Genomic DNA, 26695 nt, shown 5'->3' with positions numbered 1-26695 from the left:
CTGAGCGAGGATCTAATGGGCTGTGTTGGGATAATGCGTGTGCCGGCTGATGTTTGTGGTTTCTATGAACCTTAAACTGCATCACTTGGCGCTGGCTTTTGAAAGTTTTCCAGAATATTTTTGGAGGTATTTCCAAATCAGCACCCAAACACTTGGGCACCCTGTCACTGATGTGGGTTTAGAGAGTGGTGCTGGGATGTTTTCATTTCTTCTATATGATTCATGACCCTGCCGAAATATTCTGACACCCCCACAATTTACCGCGCCTCCGCAGGGGAGGGAAAGAGAAAGGAACCAAGAGGGAGATAATTAGACAACTGTGCCTTAGCTGTACCCTCTTGCAACAAGGAGAAATTCAAATAAATTGATCGCATTATTTGATGGACTCGGGGTATATTGAAGGGGTAATGACAGTATCACACACTTTGAGGGCTGAGCAATTTAATTACATTTATTGATTTCCAGTTTCTGTTCCAGTTCGATGATAATTACATTTTTGAGGCTCGCGCCAAACATTAGAATGCAGAGCTACACCACCTTCCAAGATGTAACTGCATTATAATGCAGTTTTAGGAGTCGACACAGGTAGTGATCTTTCTCGACTTAAATTCAAGTTGAGTGTGCAGTGCCCGTTCTGACTGTGTTACTGAATTAAGCCACCGCATCCATGGTGGTGATCAGTTTGAAACTGGAAAAAGTAGAAGGTGATGCAGGGTAATCTGAGGGGAAAAGAAGCCCCGTTTATTAAAGTGAAAATGACACCGCCTCAGATTTATGACTTCAAGAATGTGAAGTTACAGATCTGAGGCATTTCTATTCTTTTTTTTAACCCTTTCATGCTCTGTGCTGTTGGCTGTAGAGAAACCAACGCAGGGTTGCCTTCCAGTAAAAGTTTAAACTGGCTTTTATTGCACTGCAGCTCAGCATCGTCCAGCAGCGCCCTGCACTGACCAAATATGTGACCAAATATGTAAAATATGTACTACTGGGCATTCCTGATTGATTAGTCTGACTTGAGGATAAAATATATTTATGATCAAATTACATAATTAGGCAGCACGGTGGCACGGTGGTTAGCACTGTTGCCGTACAGCAAGAAGGTCCTGAGTTCAATTCCAACATCAGGCCGGGGTCTTTCTGTGTGGAGTTTGCATGTCCTCCCCGTGTTTGCGTGGGTTCCCTCCGGGTACTCCGGCTTCCTCCCACCGTCCAAAGACATGCAGCTTGTGGGGATAGGTTAATTGGAAAATCCAAATTGCCGTTAGGTGTAAATGTGCGAGTGAATGTGAGCGCGAATGGTTGTCTGTCCCTGTGTGTTGGCCCTGCGACAGACTGGCGACCGGTCCAGGGTGTACCCTGCCTCTCGCCCTATGACAGCTGGGATAGGCTCCAGCGCCCCCCGCGACCCTGAAAAAAAAAAAGGAGAAGCGAATGGATGTTATTGAGTTGAATCGCCTTTTCACATGATATTGCAAACCGCTGTGCAGTGTTTTAGCATCTGACAGAATGGCAGAGTGTTCTCTCTCTTGCTGAAAGTGGATTGCCTCTGTTGGATTTCTTTATTCTTTTTGTTCCTGAAACAACAAGTTTGCAGGCTGAAGGCAGGCTAGATGCTGATGTGCACTTGCCATTCAGTTCATACAGTTATATGAAACTGCAAGCAGTGCAAATCCATGTACTGTTCTGGCTGTAAAGCAGCATGTGTGTACTTTAATCAGTCAGCTGAACTACAGAAGGGAAGAAAAACTTTAGCGTAACATTTTGAGGGAGAAAATACACAAATCCTAAATGGCTAACATATGGGACTTTAACTGCTGTGGTGGGTTCAAAGCCACTATGAAAATAATACAGGCTATTTTTGACTTAGGGGAACTGGAAAAAGCAGCCAAACACAGGAAAATTATAAGGCATTTTTAGTCCGCTCTTTAAATAAAACTAGATTCTGGCTCTTTCAAGCTTTGCTCCGTAGTTGCACTCTGGTCCATGCACCATTTGGCTTGGAGACACTTTGTACTAATGTACTATTACGGCTTGTTATGATCAAATTCTCGTCAGTACATGGACTGTTCAGATTATAGCAGTACTCCTACTTGGATTCAGCTTCTGTTTAGCTAAATACTGCATGCCTGTGTCGCCGTACAGTTTATGTAAGAGAGCAACAGATCAAGTGACTTGTCATCATAATTGCAAGTTGATTCTCAAGATGTGAGTTCTTTGCTGCTGCCTACATTTACATAAAGTTCAGTCATTACTGCGTCTACATTTTCGCCCTATAGCTTTCTTTTTTTCCCTTCTTGCTGTGCTCCCCCCCCCCTCCCCTTGATTTGTTTATTGATCTCCATCTTTTGCAGCTTTTATTATATGTCATATCATCCTTTCTCCCCTGAGAGTTCAACTCAAAACAGCCCACACAGCAGCACAGACACAGAGCCCTGTGTGTCTGAGTTACATTATCTGCTAATTAGTGCAGACTATTAAAATACTAAAAATTTAACTCACTAAAACTGAAGCAGAAACTCCTTGAATTGTTTGTACCACACAGCACAGTCTGTTAGATAATTCCTTTTAAAATGCTCCAACAGGCAACAACAGCACAGACATGGTGGAGAGGTGCATTAATTGACTTTGAGTAGTCCAGCAGTCTGTGTTGGAACCCCTGTCAGTCACAGCATCCATCTGCACACCAGCTCCAATATGCAGATGGATGGGTTTTAGAAAATGCACCCCTGTACACTTGCCACGAAGGGGGGAACTATGGAGGCCCTAACTGCTTTGTGTACAAGGCTGTAAACATGCTTTTTAATCCTGTGAAATTGGCTGTTTTAAACACAGGACTCTATGTGGATTCGCTCGCTTTTTGAGTGGGCATTAGAGGAAATGCAGTTTTTGGCACTTATGCCTTGGCTTCGTTCTCCAGACCTGGAGGCTGCTGTTTGCCCCAGACAGTACTGGTGATAAACTTTACTTCATCATGATCACGATTCAAACATGTCACATGAAACACAGTGACACTCAACTATCAAAGACCTGTGTACAGCCACTTGGATATAATTTTTCTAGATGGGTGTGTTCAGGAGGTAGAGTAGATCACGTACTAATCAGAAGGTCGGTGGCCTTATCTGTGCCTCCTCCATTCTGCATGTTGAAGTATCCTTGGGCAAGATACTGGACCCCGAGTTGCCCTCGATGCATCCATTGGAGTCTGAGTGTTTGGACATTACGAAAAAAACCCACTTAGGTTAATGTGTGTATGAATGGGTGAATGAGGCTTGTGGTAAGAAAACGCTTTGGGGTCTCAAATTGAGTAGAAAAGCACTGAACAAGTACCAGTCCATTTAGATGTGACAACAACAATGCTCGTTAAGTGCCGTTGCAGCCAGAACCCACTATAAGTCCCTAATCTCACTAATAGAAAAGGATGTTAACACTTATTTACATCCACTGTTGGTATGCTTTTACACAAACACAGAACATTTGTTAGGCTAGTACAATCAAGTTAAAATGAGAGCTGCCTGTCTGTAGCCTAGGTGCTAGCTTGAGTTGCCAAGTATATTTGAATTTGGCAGATTCTTTTAGACTTATCTACAGTCTGAGACAGCAGCCACCCCCTCAGTGTTATCTGCACTTGCTGGTTCCACATCAGCAGCAAGGGAAAAAGCCGGACTGAGGAGATGAGTGATGGTGACTAATGTCAGTTCTTCATTCTTTCCAGACTCCACTCAGTCTTTTGTCAGTAATATCATTTAGTTTACTGACACTCAACATTTCTTTTCAGTGTGATGTTATTAAGTGTATGTAGTGCATTTCCCGCTGTAAAAACTGCTCTCTGTACCACAGATATACAATACGTACCTGCACATATGGGTTTGCTTATCTGTGCAAAATCTGTTATTGCTCCACCAAACTGTTAATATTTAATGGAACTGTGCTGTTCAGCTTCACTGTGTGGCCGTTAAATCGAGCTGAAATCCCCAAATTTGAACAACACTTTACAAACACTTTTAAGCTTAATTACAAAAAAACAATAATTTCTGGGGGTTTTTAACACAGGAACACAAAGACAGTTTTAATTTGATTCCAGTCACTAAGCCATTAGAAGTTCTTCGTCCGTGGATGATAAAGAGGCACGTAAAGTCTAAAAACTTTGAAATGCAGATGATACAAGTTTTACATAATCCATAAATTCATGTCATATCACAGAGCTTCTGAAAGTGCTGATAATTCCATCCAGATGAGCTCAAAATGACTTGACTGGCTATAATATTTCTTCTGACTGTTAGATGAGGATAGGCTGTCTTTGCATATTAATCAGGACATGAATAGAACCCATGAGTGATTTTTATTGTGTGAGCTCTGAAGGCGTCCTATAGAGAATTGAATGTGGGGGAAAAAACCCAGAAAAAAAGAGACGGACTTGTTATGCAACCCAATCAGCAGCCCCTTCCTTTGCCATTGAGCGCAACATTGAACATGATTTTCAGATCTTAATGCTGTCTTCAGAGTGTGTAACTAAATGGACAACTGATGTCAATGAAGTAATGTCTCCCAAAATTCTCAAGCAGATATAATATTCACAGAGGAAGGTAGCCTTTAGTCATGTATATTCACATTATGTCATTATGTTCTAATGGAATGCCACGAGTAATACTAACTAATGTAACATGAATTTTTAAGTTACCATTAGATGAGTTAATGCACAATGACTCATCTAATGGTAACTTAAAGTTTGATGAGTCAGTACAAACAAATTTAATATTACATTACTTACCACAACTTGTAGCATGGTGTATGGAAGGAGTGGGAAATGGATTCAGGGTGGGGGTGCGATAAGCTGCAGGATGATGGAAGAGGTCAGCCATGAGTCTCCATACACTGTGATACTTGCAGACAGGGAGCAGGTGGAGGATAATCTGTAGAGCTGGAGCTGTGGAGCTATGCTCTGGAGAGAAGAGGAATGAAAAGGCACTAGAAGCAAGACAGAATATGTATGTCTAATGGGAAGTAGACAGGTGTAACAGTGAAGATGGAAGGAGCAGTGGTAGTGAAGACGGGGTCAGCCAGGGTGCAGTGGGTGGAGACGAGTGTCAGGGGGTCATTTGTGACAAAAGATAGCAGCAAGAGTGAAAGAGAAGGTTTACAAGATGGCAGTGAAACCTGCTATGATGTATGAGTGGAGAGGGTGACACTGACAAAAAAGGAAGTGGAGCTGGAGGTGGCAGAGCTGACCGGGATGGACAGGATTAGAAACGAGTACATCAGAGGCACGGGCAATATGGAGCTGAGGAAAAGAGGAAGTGCATAGAGAAGATTCATGGATGTAGCGGAGGAGGACATGCAGAGGGTCGATGTGACAGAGGAGGATGCTAGAGATAGGGTGAGACGGAGGTAGACGATCTGTTGTGGCGACGCCTAAAGGCAGCAGAAAAATCAATACAATATGTAGTTAATTCAGACGCAAGGCAACCCAGCACAGTCATCCATGGTTAAAACAACATGTCTTTATAACAAAACCATAAGCATTATGATTATATACCATGCATATATATATATATATATATATATATATATATATATATATATATATATATATATATATATATATATATATATATATATATATATATATATATTTACGTGTGTGTGTGTGTGTGTGTGTGTGTGTGTGTGTGTGTGTGTATATGTATTTTTTTTCCAAAATGAAGTTATTCATGAAAGCCACATTTTTGTGGCGGGACTTTTCTTGTCAAAATGAAAATATGCCTTCACTGAGCTTGTTGACACACTTTCTGCTTAGCCATCCATTTCAGCTCAGTAAAATCTTGTTTCTGATCCTTTTTGTTGTGGTCTTTTCTTCTGTTCTGGTTAAAGAAACGGGGTCTGAAACAAAATACTTCTCCAGTTTCCTTAGGCTAAACTCTGGCATTTTGGCAGAGTGAAGCAGCATCAGCTTCTAATGAATTCAGATAAACAATGCTTGATGTTCCCTAAGATCCCATCCAAGAAGGTGAAATATCTGTGGGAGTGGCTGTGATTTCAAACAAGCTGCTGTTGCTCTAAGGCTAACCGGGATGCTGCTCGTGTGAGTTTTGCAAGGTGATAGAGAATATTCAGGTGTTTGTTGTGGCACTCCTCAGCATACTTGCTTAGCCCCAACCTCACCAGATTTTCTACATAAGAACTAATGATCTGTGCTCCTTTGGCAGTGGACTCCCTATATTTTTTTTCCCTTTTACTGAGCTCTTTAAGTGAGGCTGCCAAGTCTGGTGAGGTTGCCCAAGGTGACGATGGACTACATTGCTGCGCAACAGAATCCCAGCATGATGTCCCTGTCCTCCTTGAAATGCCTGGAGAGCTACAAGCACCGATTTTTATTTGGAATAGATACTGTGTTTATTGATGTTCCAGTTTTCTTTATTGTCAGCATGGGACTCTGTGTTATTTATAGCCTGTCACCGTTATAACTTACTTCCCTCAGGACTTGCACTGATTAACAGATGGTGTTTTGTTTCTGAAAGTCACTTCATACTTATGTTGTGTTAATTTTCAGGTGGAGAAGAAAAAACCCAGTATTTTTTACTTTGCATAACTTCCCCCCCCACCTGTTTCAACCAAAGGCATAAAATGTAAAATATGCTTGGAGTGACAGCGCCTCCATATAAAATGCCTTGGCTTAGCTGCGGTAACCTTCATCAGGGATGACACAAACGCTTGTCAGCCCTGAGTAATTTTCTTAATGTTGGATTACCGACAATCTTTGAGCTAAAAGTGCAGAGAGCAGGTTTTGCTTTATTTTCTCTTTGTTCAACTGAGCCTTCAAGTGCAGAAAAACGGCGGCAATATCATCCGAGTGTACTTGGCAGACTTTTAATGCTTATGCTTCATCACTTAAACAAACACCTACTGTATGCGATGGCTGGCTTCGGGTGTGATCTCCTGCAAAGCTATATGCTTAGCAATGTAAAAATGGTAAGTTACAAGTCTTGCAGTTTTATAGGAAAAGCTTTTGAAATGCAATAACCTATAGAAATACTGACGGGTATACACGAATAAGCTGCATATCATTGCTTGCATTAAAACACCTGCTGTTTTTTATTCAACCCTATGCACAGTGTTGTCTTCTAGCTTCCTCCCCAGCATTATCTCTCCAGGAAAGCCGGTTTGGTACTTTCTGGAAAAGCGAAAAGTACGGGGCTCTAGTGATTGCCTGACTTTTAGCTATACTGCTGCCCCCAGGTCCCCATGTTTCTCTTGTCAGCCATGTTAGTTAGCTTTAAAAAGAAAGGTATTTCTTTTTAAAGCTTTGACCAACTCTGATGCTATTATGAGTTCTTCTAAAAGTTCTGATCCCTGATATATTACTTTACTGATGCCTGATCAAATACTGCAGTTGTTTCATCTTGTGTTATAAATCAAGCACCCTGCTTTTCCCTTTACAGTGATCGCTTTTACCCCTCCCTAAAAGCTCAGTCTCACATCCTGTCTAGTTCTCCTGGAGTCGAGATGATGGACAAAGAGCCTTCGGTCAACATTTATCTGTAAGAAGTCAAAGTTTTAAAAGGTTTCAATAGGTGAGCGTGTGAAAGAGTCATTAATAGTTGAAGCTGCCTTTGTCGACGGTGCACAAACAGGGATTGGCTGTTAGCTCTCCATCGTTCTCTCTGTCCCGAGGCGCTGCTGCCCGAGCATCTCATTGCCCCCATCTGTAGGCATCTGCCAGGGGGACTCTGGGCCAGAAGTGGTAATCACTCTTGCGATGTGTTTATTATATAATAGTATTAAAATGTAAATAATGACATAATATGAGATAGGGCTGTGCAATATGACCAAAATCTCATATCCTGATATAAGACATTTATCGTCCAGACAAAGAAATATATCACAAACATTTTACATTTTCTGTAAATTCTGTGAATCTCGGGCAACTCGATTTGCGTGTTTTGTTTTGTTTTTGCTGGTCGTGTACCTGGAGTCAAGTGTTTTGACAGATGGATGAAACTATACATTTTTAGACATTTTCTTTGTGAGTATTTATTACACGGCGTGTTGCGGGGAAAAACTCGTTCTAACGTTTGATTCTGAGGTTTCTTTTTTAGCACCTAATGGCTCTTTTTTGCTTCTCATCTGTAAACACTCTGCATACTCTTTCACTTGATTCTGTTTATTTTGAAAAATCTCAACAGGATCTTCAGCTTTATTGCGAAAGGTTTACGTGGTAAATAAACAAGCGGACGGCGGAGCCGCGCGATGGTTTTTACCGGCGTTGTTGCTAACGTCAACGCATAAAAACAGTCGCTTGTCCGTCCATAGTGTGGTTATATTAAATATAAGAGAAAGAGAGAACTTTAAGAAATTCTACAGTGACCATCAAAACGTTGAAAAAATATTGCCGTAAACAGTTTATTTTGTGACACCATGAAACAAACGATAGCTTAACATGCAACGATAGACGTTTTCATATCGTCATCCGATATATATCGAACAGCCCAAGTATGAGAAATATACTGTGCATTTGACTGAACCGGCATATGGTTGTGTTAGGCTGCTAATTCATTTGTCACTTTTGGGATTCAAAATACTTATTAGTGGAAAAATACGTTCTCTGATTGAGTTTTTAGTAGTGCTAGTGTGCACTAAAAACTCACCTAATTTTTGTCGTCATCTTAGCAAATTTGTCATTAGATTGAAAAACCTTTCTGTAGGTCACAAAACTGTAATCAGGGAAGCCCTGTGTATCAGTGACGCTGACTTTCACACCTGTATTTTTCAGTGGCTAGTTTCTAGGACTGCAGCTAAGGCACTCACTGAAGTAAGAGTGTAAAACAGTTTAAAGTGCTTTGTTCCAGGATTTCCACAGCCTAGCTGATACCACACCTGCTGCATTCATTTGTAGATGGGGGAGGATTTTCTGATTTTCAGAAATCCTGCTTTTCAAACCACCTGAAGAGTCAACTCATTTTCCTGTACACCTGGTGTCTGCAGGGATAATCGCTGCTCATTTAAGATGCATGCAGCGATGTTTTTCCACACAGTTCATTTCGAGTGGGTCTCCCATTTTGAAACATTCCTCCTTTTCTTATTACGTGTCTTTTTTCTTTGAGAATCGTTATTACTCCCCTATGAGTCCTGTTTGGAGATATTTCTTTTCCTCCTACTACGAAGGTGCAGCGTTAGCCATCTTAACCCCAGGTTTCAGATTGCAGCTTGCATAATAGGTTTCTTAGGAGTGACCAGTAGGGCTGAACGATTATGGAAAATAATCTAATTGCGATTTTTTGCCCCAATATTGCGATTGCGATGCGATATGCGATTATTTTTTAAGGTATTTGTCTTCTGTATTATTAAACAAAGACAAGCAATACATCATATAGTATGGCCAATACTATATTACATTAATTTTAAACTGTTCTTTCCTGGAAGACAGACCTCTGTTATGATGACATGAGGTGATGCATGAATTGATGACTGACATTTTTATTTAACTTCTTCAATCACAACAGTATATTTGAACATACACAATAGTTTATTTTTAGCTTACAAACATCTGAGCATAAAGTGCTGACAAGGAACCCTGGTGTAAACATTAAAATGAAAGTCAGTACAATGTGCAGATTGCAGAAATATACATAAAAAAAATCAGTGGCTTTACCACACTCAGTTTTTCGACATCTGTGAACTACTAGACAGTCATTCAATTAAAAAATAATATTAAATAAATAAAACTAATAAATAAAAAATACACACATCTTACTGATCTCTGCAGTCAGTAACATTACACATAAAGTGCAAACATAATAGCAATTGTATAAACACACACACAAACACGCCTTTAAAATTTAAAGGCGTGAAATTGGACGGTCTAGCCTTCTGATTAGCTAATCAGAAGGCTAGTTCTGATTAGCTAATCAGAAGGCTAGTTCTGATTAGCTAATCAGAACTAGCCTTCTGATTAGCTAATCAGAAGGCTAGTTCTGATTAGCGTCACCGCTGTCTCGGTGGAGTTTAATAAACTCGGCCGTCTGCTTCTTGCTATCTAAAATATAACCAGACACTGGTGTAAATTCTCGACTGTCTCATACTTCTGTTTAATAAGTTTTCTGTTTGACGTTTAGTCAGCTGTGTGAAAACCAAGGAGGAACCCACCCGGGGGATTAATAAAGTTTTATTTTATCTAATCTAATAACTTTAATCTCAGCCAAACCGATTTACTCACGAACAAACAAAACACTGAAAAAAGCCCAACAATAACATTTTTAGGTTGTCTAAGTGACTTATATATTACGTTTAACCCGAGCAGCGAAACTCCGCGGTGATCTGAAAATGATGTGCCGGGAGTTGTGCCGTTCTCGGCCGCATCAGTAACCCTCGAGCTCCCGGCTAGCTGTCGAGCTGGTGGGTAGCAGACGCCTCTGAAAACGTCGAAGCACTTTTGCAAATATGGGATATCTTGATAAACCGAGCAGATATTTGATGTTTACACAACTACTTTCTCGCCTGAAAATATGTTAAAAGTTTATTTTGTGACCCAGAAAGATTAGTATGAGTAATTTTAAAACTTAGTAGCGGCCGCCATTGCTGGAAACTGGAGTTTGGCTGGGCCGCGCTATGAATTCTGGGATATGGTAGTAATTTGGACAGCCTTCGGCGCGTCGCTGTGACGTAATCGGTCTACAAATGCGGCCTCAGGAGGATGCAGCCCATGAATTGTATAATATAATCGCAGTATAATCGCAGCCTTTGCGGTTAGAAAATTGCACTTGATCATGTCGCGATATTATCGCAAATGCGATATATCGTTCAGCCCTAGTGACCAGTCATTCACATAACAATGGCAGCTGGCAGTTATTTACCTGAGTGTGGATGCCGGCACTTAACACTTCTGCTTATGCACAAAATAATGAACAGTAACAGCGACAGCAAACAAGAAACCAAGTGACTAAATTAAGAACAATATGAAGAGTAAACATAGGGGTATATTTTTGATACCACTAAGGCTCCACTTGGCTTATTATTATTATAATTATTATAAAAAGCACTTTGATGTGTTGATTTGAAATCTTACACACAACTCGCTGACCTGTAATTTAGCTTCAGGGGATGTGCTCTGTTTCCTGTGATCACCACTGATATTAAGAGATGCGTCTAGGCCCTCGGGCTGTGTGGGTGTTTTGTGCTGGCGCATGCAGACTGTAAGTTTGATGTCGCACCTTATAAACGCCGTATCACTTTCTGCGGTGTCTTGGCACAGCAAAAGTTGCTCTACGTGATTTCACCGTTCCAGCTCTGAGACCAACCTGAGGATTATTCTCTTCTTTAGCGATAAACGGCATATATCTGATGCACCTTATGTGCACACAGGCACTCCGGGTTTCTTATGTTTTTCCCACAGTCAGAAATCTACCTTCTCACATGGCTTACCTTGGCTGAGCTGTCATAGAGAGTTAAGGCCATAGTGTATTTGGGCATTTGTTCTACTGTCTCTAAATCCCAGGGAGTGACTCACCATCATGATGTATTGCCTAGCAATGACAGCTGGCTCATCCCAGGGACTCTGTGATTGGCTGGCTTCCTCAGGTGCCAAGTTGCCTGAGCGTGTGTGTGTAAAGAAAGGAAAGGGAAAAAAAACACCCAAGCATGTCTTCTGGGAAAAAGGAACAAGGCGAGATGTGCACCATGCGCAGTTTTTTTGTAGACTTGTTTACTTCCTAAATTGGCACAATTGTCAGCGAGCACATTCTTGAGGCATCCGCTGTGGCTCTGTAGTGTTTTTCAGACCATGCCAGCAAAAAACGAGAATGACTTCTTTCACCGAGTGCTGTTCACACACTCAGGTGGCACAATCACAGACTGTTGGAAGTTCTCAGATATTAAAATAGGATAAAACCTATTGGTGGCTTTTAACTTAATGTGCTCTCTTTAAGTTTTGTGAAAGCTCAGTTCACAGAACTTGTTCCGGACTTGGGGAGTTCTTCAGCCTTGCTGCTATGCATTCAAATGTGTGGAGAAACAACGCTTCATGGGAAAATAGTGAATTCACATAGACGGAAAAGCATATTAAATACATAATAAAATATAATAAGAGTTTGTTAAATATAAAATATTGGGTTTATGGTCTCTTGATGGGGGAAAAACCCCCCCAAAACAAAACAGCTTGTCAGAGGTGATAGATGTTGGTTTCCTGTTGCATTTAAACGGTATTCAGAGCTGTTTTGGAGAGGTTTCTGTGAAATACTCTGTGTGGTATGGAAACAGCATGAAACACAGACACATCTTGAAGCTGTTGATTTGACGGTGGATGCAGCTCAGACTCTGTGGACCGTTTGATCAAACCGGTGTGTCAAAAATCATCAAATTAACTCGTTACATCCTGCCACCAATCTAATATGGGAGTCACACACAACCAGAGCCCTGTCGCTTGTACCCATACGGCTTTCACATGCGGGCGCTGATGAGGTTAGACTGATCAAAATAAATGGTGTTTTTGTGTAGCAGGTGGTTGCAGGGTAACACCAGCTCAGTGCTGAGAGGGAGTGGCTGTTGTTATAACTGGGTGGCCTTCCATTAACACTTTTAATGCCCGTGATGCTGTGTAATAAACCTCAAACCAAAATATCTATCAAAAACTCTCAAAATGTGATGCATATTGAAATTGGCTGCAAATGCTCGGTGAAACGTGTATGTACTTATGCTTTAATGAGATGTCTCCATGTCTAAATGAGGAAATATTTAGATTTTAGAATGCATGTTATTGCCATCTTTTTCTTAATTGTATCTTAAAAATATAAATTTTTACTTTCCTGATGAAATTGAGGCCAAGCGAGCATGAGATTAGTCCGAGTTCTACTTGAAAACAAAAAGCTAATTTGCAGTAATCAATACCTGTGTATTCAACTGAGCTTCTGTGGAGTTATATGGAACAAAGCACTGATGTAGTAAAATATGGATGAAGATTGAAGAGCAAATCAAATTTATTAAAAGGCCAACTATTAATGTGCTCATTTTGTCCTATCTCACATATATCAAATAAAGTGTAAGGAGCTAAAAACGGATGGGATTATTTAACCAAACATAAACACTTCTAATAAGATTAAAGAAAATCTGTTTAGCATTTATGTTCAAGCTGCTGCAATTAATAAAATCAGGAGAGGTCTATGATTTATTATGCTTTTACACTAACAGCTCTGTTGAAGAGCTGCTTGTGAAGAAAAGACTCTGTAGTGGCTCACTGTGAGGTGGGGTTGCAGACAAAGGTGCAGGGTGACGGGCAGGAGGAGGAGGGGTGGAGGTTGAAAAATAGGCGGAACACAATGCAAAGTGTTGTCAAGGAGGAGCCACTGTGCCGGCAGGGTACTCCAACCTCTGGATTCATTGTTTCCCGTTCTGTTGCAGACCCTTGTTTTGTGCACTGAAGCTTGCAGAGACCAGTGCATGAGACACGGGCACGTTGCGTTTAGGCCTTCCTTCTGGCTCGAATTTAAAGAAGAGCGTGATGCTCAATGTTCTCTACTTTATTCGATTTTCCTTCTTACTTGTTAGTTGACTGGCGTTCTTCAGCGTGCAGAACGACGGTCTTTTCTTCACCGTTCTTGTTACTAAATGAGTGCATTCACACGATCTGAGATGCCATGAAAAGAAACATCTTTGCCGTGAATGATGATGATGATGATATGATGCAGGTTCATCCTTTTTTTTTCAATTCCAGGAAATAATATCTAAAAATAAGACAAACCCTGCTGATAAACTAAGCTGTAAAAGGAGCTAAATTTTTGCTTATGTATCGTGGCCTGATTATGTCTGTGAAATGAATAGCCGCTCTCCTGACTGACAGCTGTCTCATTTTATCTAGAAAAGCTCTTTTTCATAATTTGCTGCTCTGCTGCTTTAATAAGCCATCGTTACCACAAAGTTCTGTAGCTGTGTAATTATATTGCACTATTGACGGTCGCAAATTATGCCTGCACATAGAAATGGATGCTAAAAGACTCTTTTTTTGCTTTAGTTGGAGAACAGAACTTGATACATGAATGTTGACAGGTGATAAAGAAATGCTCTCGGTTTTCTTGGCACTCTTGTGTTGCACTTCCGCTTCTATAGTATTTGGCAGCTTGCAGTATTTGTGCTGCACGATTTACTGTAAATGCTCAAAATTTAAATGTAAATCCCTGCCATATGAATACATGAAGAAGAAATATCTGCAGCCTTCGGTGGTTGCCTTTTGGTATTGATGCATTTTGGGCAATAATGCACTTTCTCTAAAACCTTGAACCAGTCAGTTAACTCCAAATTAAGCCCTCTCTGAAATTCTTTTGAATTTTTAATATAATGCCAGAAGCATATGCTTTTACTAAGTGCTGAGGATGGTATTAACACTTTTGACTTTCATCTCACGGTTGAAATGGGAAGGACAGGCTACAGAAGGTATAAAAAGTGTTTTTGTGCTTTCAAAGCTTCATACACTTTGATGAAGTCTCAAGGTCAAAATATTCTGACCAAATACATTTAGGTCAAAATCTCACCTGAAATGTTTGATGCTTTAATGCATACATACATACAGATGCCGACACTTTCATCTTGATATTTTACATTTTACTTAATTTTGATCTTACCTTTATGAGAGACTAGGGGGGGGTAAATGTCAGTTGAAGACTTGCGCTCTTTCTGAACACCAGAAGGATGAAATATGTTTGCGTTGCAGGAACAAAGGGAGTGTGTCATGCTGCAAGTGATTGATACTGGCTCACAGTGCAGGAAGCCAGATGGGCCAAACTCAGAAGCATCAGGAGTTGAGGGCTTGGCCTTTTTAGCTCATCCAACAGAGGCATTAGAGACTGTGCTGCCCAAAGACTGCAGCTCAGAGACTTGCAGTGTGCTTGGCATGCCTCAGTGTTATGGTCGAGAAAACCAGTTTGAGATGATTTGAGCTTTGAGACATGGTGTGTTATCCTGGGGGGAGCAGCCATGTGAAGATGGATACGCTGTGGTCATAAAGGGACGGACACGGTTAGCAACAATACCCAGATAGACTATGGTGTTTATACAACAGTTGGTTGGTAGTAATGGCCACAAGGTAGGCCAACAAAACATCTTCCACACCATTACAACCATTACACCAGCCTGAACCATTGATACAAGGCAGGATGGACCCATGCTTCCATGTTGTTTATGCCAAAATATAAACTGTAGTCTCTGTTTCCTGTTCTTAGCTAACAGGAGTGGCACACAGTATGGTCTTCTGCTACCGTAGCTCATCTGCGTCAAAGTTTACGTATAGTGCATTCATAGATGCTCCTCTGCATCCCTTTATTTTAATAGGTGGGTATTTGAGTTTTTCTTTCCTTCCTATCAGCTCAGAACAGTCTGGAAATGTTCCTTCTCATTTCTGGAATCTGCAATTTTTGCTAAGAGAACTGCTGATCATTCAAAAATGTGTTTTGTTTTTTGGGACTATTCTCTGTGAACCCCAGAGATGGTTGTGGGAAATTTGTATTTTGCTGATATAAAAGGTCAGCAGTTTCTGAAATACTCAGACCAGCCCATCTGGCACCAACAACCATGCCACACTCAAACTCACTTCAGTCACGTCTTTCCCATTGTGATGCTCGATTTGAGCTTTAGCAGGTCGTCTTGCCCAATTTCATTGACTTGCTTCTAGGTTAGTGGCTGATAAGATATTAAGCATTACCAAGCAGTGAACAGATGTTTGATTATACAGGTGTATCAAAATTGAATGTTTATTATTATTATGATCAAACTTTTAGAGCAAAAGCAAAATGAATACTGCATAAGTAAGAGTTAGGGTCTTGTCAGGTAGCTACCATGTGTGTTTTTAATACAATGTCATATCCTCTGCAGGAGAAAACTCAGTTTTATCTCAGTATTTTTGGGTGTATTTACTTACATTCTTTATTCTTTATGTATGTTAAGTATGCTTTATTATTTCCCTCAATTTTCCAACAAACAGCAACGCAAAAGAAGTCAACACTTCAAATGTTTCCATTGTGATACATCTGAATAATCACTGTTTTTCCTACTTTCGAGTCAGCTGCAGTTGTGAGAAAATGTTCTTGCCTTATGTTCTTGTTTCAATAATACTGATATGAAGGGGAGCTGTTACCAGATGTTGCCTTGCTGGAGTTGTAATAGATTTGGAGCACATGCAGGTTGGCCAAGCTGGTAGACATCAATCAATACTCACTGCATTTTTAATGTCATCATTTTTTTTAGAATTGTAAATTTATTATGTCTTTTCAACATTTGATGACATGACATTTGATGACATTGTGCCATTTAGATTTAGACTGATCTATTTTCACCTACATTTGGAACAAAATTCCCACTTTTATAAATGGGAATAACTATATATATGTGTGTGTATATCATATTAATCCTCTCCATAAGGTGACGTTATAACTGTAGTTTTCTTTTTTTTCTTTTACTGTGAGTTGTCTCAAGATTTTTACACTACATTTCTTGGCACTAAAGGTAATATAAGATCTAACAGACAAACATCCAGTTAGGGCTGGCCATATCATACCGTTCACGGTAATACCGGTATAATGTTGGGCAACAATAAGAAAATGAAATATCGCGATAGAATATGGGTAAAGCGCACATGCGCAGTGCCTTTGTTTTCATACGCACATGGCGGAAAAAGCATGGCGGAGAATGAGAAGGGCGAAAGCGGATCGTTGAATGAAACGGATGAACCAGAATTGGTTTGTAAAAATGCTGCAACTTCAGTGGTGTGGAACTGGTTTAGCTTTCGTCCGTCAGATACACAACAAAGCACTATTTTTGGTAGAGCGTGCTAGCGGGCCGTCGTTATTACTGTGTTGTTTGGAAAATACAGCACACTTAAAATCAATCCTTTGATTTTTCTGAAAATCGACAGTGCCTCTTATAATCCCGTGTGCCTTATGTATGAATTCTGGTTGTGTTTCCTGACCTCAAAACGATTTTATGTGGTACACGGCGCTCGAAAATCTGTCAAATGCTTTAGTACGACTTTGCTAAGCTACGAAGCCGCACCGCTTGATAGATTGTTGGAGCATTACGGCTACCGTAGAGAGGAGCCTCGCGGAGTGATACGTACTGTGCTTCAACATAATATTACCGTATTGTGTGTGTATAACCTCTTTTTAAGCTTTGTGGATATTTTACATGGTTATGTCGGCCAATTTCCACTGGAAATGCCTTTTGGTTAAACTGTCAGCAAAGAATTTGCGCTGTTACGTTTTTATATAATTTAATGCACATAAAAAACAGCTGCTTGTTTAAGTGAAAATACATTGATGGGGTTTTTTGCACTAATAAAGTTGTGGAGTTGTAAAGTATTTTGTCTAGTGTCAATTATATCGTCAGTTATATCGTTATCGCAAATTTTCAAATGTATATCGCGATAAATATTTTTGGTCATATCGCCCTGCTCTACATCCAGTATTTCACAAAGAGAAAACTCTTGACTTCAATCATCCTACAAACTTTTCCTCTGTTGATAACCTGAAGATTAATACAACTCGGCCCACTGTGGTTATAATGAAGCGCTTTAGGCCTCCAGGACTGTATCTTTTCTCCAATAAAACACAATTGTAGCATGTGTCTTGCCTCTGTATTTTCTCTCATTTGTGGAATATTTTACTAACTGATTTTGTGTTTGAGGACTTGCAGTGATTTCTCTCAATCCCTGCTATCATTATACAGTATTGCTGCGATTAGTGAGCCATAGATAGATCACTTATCACTGACCCGCTGTCGGTGTAAAAGATCAAATCAGAATGTGACGTCATACATCTGTTTTCCACTGTTTGTTTCACTAAATGCTTTTTTTCTTTCTCTCGATCTCCAGAGCAGCATCTGTTATGGACTGCTAATGCAGTGAAAGCTCACTGTTTTTGACTTCTGCTCTATTCAGCTTCACTGCACACCATAGCCAGCAGAGGAGATGGCTTAGTTAGCCACCCTGTGTCATAGAAACCTCCTGGGACTCTCCATTCACTCTATGCAGCCATTAAGGAAGGGAGCATAGAAGTCTCAGCTCTTCATTATGAGTCACTTTGCCAGATTTTGCGACACTGCCCTCCATGTCAGGAGGCATAGCGGCCGAAAATTTTCATGTGAAGTAGACTACAAAAAAACCAGGGGATAACGAAAATGAGATTGAAGAGACAATCAAGCCTAGTGAGAATGGCCTGGTTGTTTGTCCTGAGATGCATGAGACTGGGTTTGGATACAGTGTTAGATGACATGGCCAGCTTCCCAAGGACAGAGCCCTTTTACAGAAACATTTGCTCATTAGAGAGCACATCTCTCATTGTTTATGGACTTTAATGAGCCTTGCTGCAACCAAGGGTAGAAAAACAAAGACAAGAAAATCCAGACCTTGGATTCAAAAATGTAACGCGTCCACGAGAGGGGCAGAAAGAACCTGACAACCAGCCTCCTCGCTAATCTGTCTTATCTGAATAGTGCACACTCCTTATGCATTTGAGGTTGAGGTTTGCGCCCCCCCTCCCCCTCTGAATTTTTCCCCTCCCATGTTTTTACCCTCCCGTCTCTGTCTTTCTCATTACTGCTATTGCAGAGACCAATCTCAGGGCACCATTTTGCAGAGGACATTGTGGAGCTTAATTAGTTCATTCAGGGATATGGCTCTTCTTACTAGCCTAGTGGCTTTAATGCCTCTGGAGGGCCTTAAATGCCATCTCTCCCTTGCAGAACAGCCTTGAACTGTACAGAATATAAAATACCTGTCAGGTTAATAAGGAGGTACCCCAGCAAAACTCCTCAGTTTATTCATATGTGTGTTTGTGGCTTCTTTGGAGGATCCGGAGTGGCAGTCTCTTAGCACTGCCGTAGCCGAATGAAGAAGGGGCATGCATTTTTTTTTTTAAATCGCTGCTGTCTTCCAGTCTTGGCTTGCTCTGTTCAAAACAAGGCCAAATTGCATAAAGGCAGAACTAACGGAGCATAGATTGGTGAAAAAGGGGATTCAGTGCTTAGGAAGGTTGTTTGGTCTAATGAATGTCTTTTAAATAAATCACTGAAGTACTAAATCTTTTTTTTCTGACGCAGTTCCCCATTTCCTAACTTTTTAACATAATAAAAATCTTATATAGTTCACATTGTTTTATAATATAAAATGTTCATATTTTTTCCTGATACTGAATAAATACATACATAAAAAAGTGTAAAATTGATGTTAACAGTCATCTAAGAGCCTTCAAAAGGACTTTTCGCCTAAATTGAGGGCTGAAACTAATTTGCTAAACAAATAACCTGCTAATGCACTTCCTTTGTGCTTTTGGACATAACAGACTGACATAAAAGGTTTCTTGGTAAGACGCTCCAACTAAATGAGCTACATCCAATAATGTGATTTTTAAATTACAGAACTCATAACTCAGTATGCATTGATTGAACAGAGGTTTAGGTCAGTCCCCGGTGATGGGAAAATGATACTGAAAACTCAATAACAGAGAAGGCCTGCTTTAGAAAAGGTGCAATTATGTAATACTTTTCATCCTATCTTCACAGTTTCAATGACATCTGAACTCGCATTAGATGGAGGGGCCCCAGAAAATTGATGCATGTGAGCAGTATAGGGTGCTCGGTCGGAAAAGAAAATCAAGTTTGGAGGCTTAGGCTGTTTGCAGTGCTTCCTGTAACACTATCTTGTTTGTGGAATGGGGGTATTCCTTAAGTGACATTCAGTTTCTGGGCAACAGGGCAGCAGCTGTGCATATCTTTGTACCCGGGGTGATGGGAGGGGTGGGGGGATGTGGTGTGATAAAAGCCCATTGATGCAGCTGTGTTTGAACAGGGACATTGCAGTTTGATCAGTGGCTGGAGGGACTCTCTGACCAGCAGAATTGAGGGAATGGATTTTATAAGATTCCTTATAAGAACTTATAAGATTTTATAAGTTTTTGTTTTTTGTTTTCTTTTTGAATGATGTGATGCAGGTTAAATTATCATCAGCATGAGCAGACCATGAAGTCTGAATGAGTGTCAGTATTATGTTGAGTTCAGGCTGGGGTATTATAAAAGAAAGCAATGGAGAATAGCGTGATGAGGTTTATCGTGCACACGTTGCTTGAGTTGTCTGCCATGTTGGAGGCAATACAAACTCCGGTCGCTGTTGGCAGTGGTTCCTGGAGTCTGCTGGCTGTTGCCAGGTGAACTCGGCTGCGAAGAAGGTGCGGCACGAAACACCTATTGTACATGTAGTTTTTCATATTCAATTCAATTCCATTTTATTTATATATCACCAAATCAAATATACAATTTTTTCTAGCAAGAGGGGGTCACTGATTGGTTTGTAGTCCCAGGTGATTGGGGCTTTAAACAATCATTGCAAAAAAGTGTGTCTTTGGAGCAATCATCAACCTCCAGCAACCACTTAACAATACTTACAACTACTGGTTGCCAGATGATTGCAGACCAGTCTCTAGACCTTTATGACTCGTACCTAATTCACTCAATCCTACGTTGTCACCATGATTGTCACGCGTCGGTGTTAATGTTAGGGGTAGGCCGATGGATGGCTAAATCAATGAATCAATTAAATAAAAGTAAATTTGAGCAATCAATACTTCATTTCATGTATACTTGGTCACAAAATTGTTTTCACAGTAAAAGACTTGCTGACACTTTGTGGCAGCAATGGCTGACTTTAATGCTAATCTGTTCTTGAAAATAATTACCACCTAGCTTGCTCCCAGCCATGTTTGCCTACAATGTGAATGCAGCATTAGAGGTGATAAGGAGTGCGATGTTATGAGGAAATGTATAACAGAGGACATCTTGGCAGTCATTAGTTACTTGTTGACACGCTTATTGCTGAAGCAGAGACAGGAGTGGAGGTGCAGTATAACAGAGCCACTCTCCACTAGTGTGGCCTCATTAATCACTGTCCTGTCGCTCACTATGGGTGGAGGAGGTCCTTTGTCTATGTTTGGAACATTGTGTGTTGGATTTGATGCAGCGCTTGGATCCCGTTGCCTGCGTCCCCGTTGGTGCCCAGGAAAGAGGGCTGAATACGACAGTGTGCTGACATTTGTGCTTTTTCTGTTTTTACCATATGAAGTCTCATCAAAGTCTAAATTAAGACTTCATTAACCTACATGGAATTTATGCCGCATCAGCTATGAGTTTCCTAAAGGCCATTTTCTGAGGACCGCTCTGCTTCTGTCTTTCAACGTTTCACTATTGTCTGATCAGAGCTTTGTTTTCTGTTGTTCCGTCTTCCGGATTTCTGACAACTTTCTCAGCCATTTTTTTCCCCAAGCACAGAATTTCATAATGAGGGAGTAAAAAGAAAAACGGATTCCCATGAGAACATCGTAACATTTGATGAGGCTAAAGTGTCTTTTTTGAGAGAGAATAATTTAAGAAGAGATAAAGAAACTGAAGCCGGCGTGTCATTTTTATTACCAAATGAAACGTGTTCTGTTCAGACTTCATAAAAGAAAAAAAATTCATAGAGAAATTCTCAAAGCTTGGCGTCTTAGCTTTGATTCTTTGTTTTTTCACAGGGTATTTGGGATAGATACGAAGTCGTGGCAAGGCTTTGGTGTCTTAAAGGGCACATGTCACTGCTGATTTATAGGCAGCTTAACCTGCTTATCAAAGCGGTCGGTCATGATGAGCCTGCATTATGGAAAGTAAAGTCTGTCAAGCAAGTTGACAAAGCTGTATCCTTAAATATGTTGGAAACATTGTAATTAACATACTGCTGTGTTATTATAAGAACAATAACTTCTTAAATATTATTATTCATGCTGAATTTTCAGCCCATGCATTTGTAATGTACATTGTGTTTGCGCTTAAAGGTAAAATATAGTATTGATCGACAATCCTTTTACACCCTGGCAGGTATGTGCTGATCAATTTATGGCCGGGATTAGAGAAAAGCTTCGACCACATTATTGCTTGCACTGCAATAGCACTCATGAAATTTTGACTATAAATTATTCTGCTACACACAGACTGTCCTTTTCTTTTCAATTTTCAGTTGCATTTTCAAAAGTGCAGCTGTCTATAAGGAGCAAGTTGCTACTGGACCACTGTTCTTTTGATTTGAGACCGTGTCCTGGATTTCACTGCAGTGTTGAGACAAGCCAGCAGTTTGTTGGCAGTCCTGTCCACAGAGATATACATCGCATTAACTACAAAAAAGGATCCAGCACTTGTGCTATTTTTGACACTGGTCTTGTGTTTGCTTAGAGCACTGCCGCTTTTTTGTGTCAGAGCGATTGCTTAGAGGTTTGAATCTAAGACTGGAAACTCCTGATAGGCAAAGAGCATTAGTAAAGCTGTTCTCACTTCCGTTGCAACCAAGTCAAGAGCAATGGAAAAGCTAAAATGTAGAGTTTTGCAGGTTTTTGTTCCCAAAAGAGAGTTACCATAAAAATTGTGTCAGACTCTGTGAACCTGCTCACTGGCAGGTTTTCTTTATCAAACTCCGAGTTTCTCGCTGACTCCACCTCTCCTGCTGCAACGTAATAAACTCCATTTCATTTCAACATTCATAAAGTTGCTATCAAAGCTCGTGGTGGAGTGCGTTCATTTGAAAAAGTTTGCATTTTTATGAACAGATTTGTTATTTTTTGTACTTGACCACTTAACATGAACACGGAGAAAGCAATTACATCACAGATTCATTATCAGAATATCTTTCTAACTGTGTGACACTGCAGACATTCAGGCAGCTGTCAGACTGTCAGCCAGTCTCTTTGCACTGGGAACATTTATTGTATCATTTGTCGTGTTGTAATCAGTCACACTGATAGAAAAATGTCTGTCACTGTTGAGATCTTAGAGATGATATGAATATATGAGTGAAGATCAGGCTGAAATTGCTTTACAATTCTAAAACTGAACGAAGTTTCGTTTTAAATGCAGACTTCAGACAGTCTGATTGTAATCTAATTACTTTCTGAAAGTAACACCTATCTGAAATTCAAAGTCTGTATTTCAATGTAGTTTTTAGAGTCCACTTCCACTGGATTCAGACTGATTCAGACCCGCATCCATCTGGGAGTTTCCCAGATCATCCCAGATCCATTTGGGAACCACTAATAGGGCTTATTTTGTCCCAACATGATCTGCATTCCTTATTCAAACTGGTTGATGCTTCCAACTTTATGCCGAAATATCTAAAATCTTACAGAGAAACAGGTAGACAGCTAGATAAAAGCTACTGATATTTTACTGATAGAATTTTATACTCTTTAAAGTCTTGGAGAGTTTAAAGTGTAACAGTTACTATTACTGAACTCTTTCTCTTAATAAGAGCTACTTGATAAAACGCCTGTGCTATGATGGTAAGAGAGCCATCATCTCTCAGTGAAGGCTGATATTAGATAAGCTCATAAATGGGTAGAGTGGGGAACATTAAAGGATAGGTTTTCTGTAAATCTCGTGAAGCATTTCTCACAGAGTAATGGAAAAAAGAATGAATTCTTTTGTAAAACTGAGATTGTTACATCCCATCAGTATATTAAATGTTTACTGAAGAATTGTTAAATAAATAAAATTGTCATAGACTGTATTAAGGGGCTGACCCACCCTGAAGTCTGTCGCTATCTGTGTAACTATCATCACAAGCCCACAGAGAAGCTGTGTCAGATATGGTTTTCTCTATTTTGATATTTTTATCTTCAGGTTTTCAGTTTGTTCCTGTCAGGTTACAACTGAATAAGTAGATTTAAAAATCTAATTTAAAATGACCTTTTGAGCTTCATCTAATGGAAATTCAAGATGGGTAATTGAAGACCTCAGACAGTGGAAAAAAATGATATATTAAATATTTTGTGTCAAACTTAAATGCTGTCTATGATGATAACAGAGATGACAAAGCCAATAAAAACGATACCTTTCTACCTAAGCATCGTAGTCCACATTGGCTGCTCATTATTTACCTGTTGCCACAGTGAATCTTGTTATTGGAGCTCCGTTGACGATTGCTGTCTTTCTTTACTTACTCATATGCTTAACTCGTGTTGATCGAACCTACTCTGAGCAGCATTTCAGAAACTGGAAACTCAAAGTTGCCAATCTCAGCATTAATCAACTCTGAGTTTTCTTTTAAAGTCAGAGTTTGTCGAGCGTGCTTCTTATAATAGGGCCCTGGAGAGGATGTGTGCATTTTAATGATGGAGCGAGGCCACATATGGGCATGAAAACCCATGCCAGAAGCTCCTGGCAAACACTTTTTGTTTTGACGTTAATGCCAGAGGAAGTTTGCCACTATTTGGCTAAGTTTGTGTGGTCCCTAAACGGTGGTTCATTTGGAATAATGGCATGCATAGTGGATCTTGGAATATCTAGAAGGAAGAGCTATCAAAAATGTGACAACCTATTACAGTACCACGTTTGAATTCAGGAAGCTTTTTAGAACGACCCATTCTTTCACAGTTGTTTGTGAAAGAATAGCCAGTTTAAAGACTGAATGGTTAGGTACTGAATTTGAGGCATCTGTGACAAAGGGACTGTAAACACCGGAATTCAAACAATAATAATTGTAGCCCAGTACATTTGACCATATAGTCTACAGGATTTTTCATTTGGACGAATTGCTAATTCCTTAGCATCAAGATATTTCACCAGGCGGTTGTTCTTTTTATCTTTCTATACTCTTGTTTGGGCAAGGTTTTCTGTGTTTTTTTCTGTCGCTGCCTGAAAAGGGGACTGGGTTTATCACCATTAGCAGCCAACCTCTTTAGTCATTTGATCCATAGTAAATATTGATTAGTGAAGAGTTAAAAAGGCCATACTAAAGAGTGTAACCCTAACCCATGACTTGTTGACCCTCCGAACCCCCCATTGACCCAGGAAGGATGCATTTCTTGAACAGTGAAATGTATCAAGTGACTTGAATATTGCATCAGTATAATAAACATGTATACGCTGTTGTAAAATTAGCAGATGATAGCATGTTTAAGATAAAAAAAAAGTTTGAGAGTTAATTTGATTACTGTGAGTGAAACACACAGCAGATAAATAGACAAGTTTTCCCCGATTAGACTTCAGGGAGTTAACAGTACTGATCATACTATCACCGGTGATCACAGTACCCATAAACAAAAACCCAATTAGTGAAATGGAAAAACAGTAATGGAGAGGGCGGAGGTGACTCCTATTGGACCTGCGAGGCTCCTGAGACATCACAGATGTGGCAGTGTCTGGACTGTGCCTGAAATATAATATAATTGCAATGAATTAATAATCATGTTGAAAATGTCATAAATAATGAGTACCAAAGACGTTTTTATGTTGAAAGTGGAGCCAAGCTGAGCATGGGTGTGGCCCCCTTATGACTGCTGGTAGCAGTAGGCAAGGCGCCAAGCCAATATGAGATGTGATCCCAGAGGTCCCCTGGCAGACATAAAAAAATAACGGGAATCCCTGGAGTGGGGCTCTGGAGGTAGCAGTGGTGAGGAGGAGGGGTGCTGTGTGTGTGTGTGTGTGTGTGTGTGTGTGTGTGTGTGTGTGTGTGTGTGTGTGTGTGTGTGTGTGTGTTGGAAGGCGTGGTTCTGAGGGGTTTTGGGGCAGCCATGTTTTCCGCTTGACTTCACCTGAAACAATACGTCAGCCTGCTAGATTTGTGCCGAAGGTGAATAAGAGTGACAGCGACCTGTGGGGACTGAAAACACTGCCAACAAAATAGCGCACACCAAAGCCCACAATGCCTACATTCCCCATATTACATAGTACTCTCTTTATCTCAGTGTTTATATATATGGGATCTATAAGTTGACTAAAATATCAGAATTAACCACAAAATTGCTGATGTAAACATATTAGCCGACGGCCAGTGTTGACGTTTTTTTTCCACATATACAAATGCCAATTGAAAGAATTAGTAGACACACGAAGAAGAAAAGTGAAAGACACACAGCTACTCTTTGGGCGCTTCTCTTTCTCTCATCAGCAGCATTGTGTAAACTCACAATAGTCTAACATGGATCTAATGTAATACATAATGCAGGCTTTTTACAGTCTGATATGTTATTAATTTAAAGTCTCTTTTTCTATATTTGCATACTTTTTCTACTTTATTTGTGTCCGCTAATGTTTTTGCTTCTTTCCTGTCATATCCAACCGTCTTTTCTAACCAGCTCTGTCAGTAGCTCTTTTTCCCCTCTGTATGGTACCCTCTGGCCGTGGTCTGTCATGGTTCTGCCACGCTTCATTTCTTCATTAGAGGTTCTGAGCATTTCGCAAAATAGATTTCCACTATCAGGGATCCCATGCTGGTCTGGAAGGATGGAAAGTCTAGACAGTTTGGAAAAATTCTCACAATTCACCTTCACACTGTGGACTGTTGCCACTGTGAGGTTAAGAGTATTGGTTGCAAAGGTAGAACAATGGGTGAAAATGTAGCTGTGTGCCCAATGAAGTGATGAGGCATCCATCTCTGTCAGATATCAGTCAGCCACTTCTGACATTGAGGAGTTTTTTTCCCATTTCAGGAGAAATTAAGTCATTTAGAATGATGTTAGCATTGCTAATTTTAACTTAGAGGACTGAGACATTAAATAAAACACGATTACCTTTTGTTTAGAGTTGTGCCTTATCATACTGTAATGATAATACCAGTATAAAATGTTAGATGATATAAATATGCCACAGTGACATGGCAATGTCATTTCCATAGCAAAGCCATGTGTTTACATTCCCTAAGTGTGCACAACAG

At 40.2% G+C, this 26695-nt stretch overlaps 1 protein-coding gene and 1 long non-coding RNA gene across 6 annotated transcripts in view; one reads left to right on the top strand and one right to left on the bottom strand.

Moving 5' to 3' along the window:
* The window catches only part of ncam1a (neural cell adhesion molecule 1a), a 285702-nt gene that overhangs the window by 2653 nt on the left and 256354 nt on the right, over nucleotides 1–26695 (top strand). The gene's annotated exons all lie outside the window — the stretch shown is intronic.
* LOC146661149 (uncharacterized) lies at nucleotides 344–4983 on the bottom strand. The gene is made up of 3 exons (XR_014913472.1): nucleotides 4769–4983; nucleotides 3096–3202; nucleotides 344–1407 (listed from the first exon to the last, which is right to left on the bottom strand). It is a non-coding gene; the product is annotated as an uncharacterized LOC146661149 (long non-coding RNA).

The sequence above is a fragment of the Rhamphochromis longiceps genome, linkage group LG10 (genome assembly GCF_057381845.1).
Source record: "Rhamphochromis longiceps isolate RC_006_pf linkage group LG10, R_longiceps_female_GT1.1, whole genome shotgun sequence".
NCBI lineage: Eukaryota > Metazoa > Chordata > Actinopteri > Cichliformes > Cichlidae > Rhamphochromis > Rhamphochromis longiceps.
Note: the sequence above shows the minus strand (reverse complement) of the source record. Positions and strands in the feature narration are given on the sequence as shown.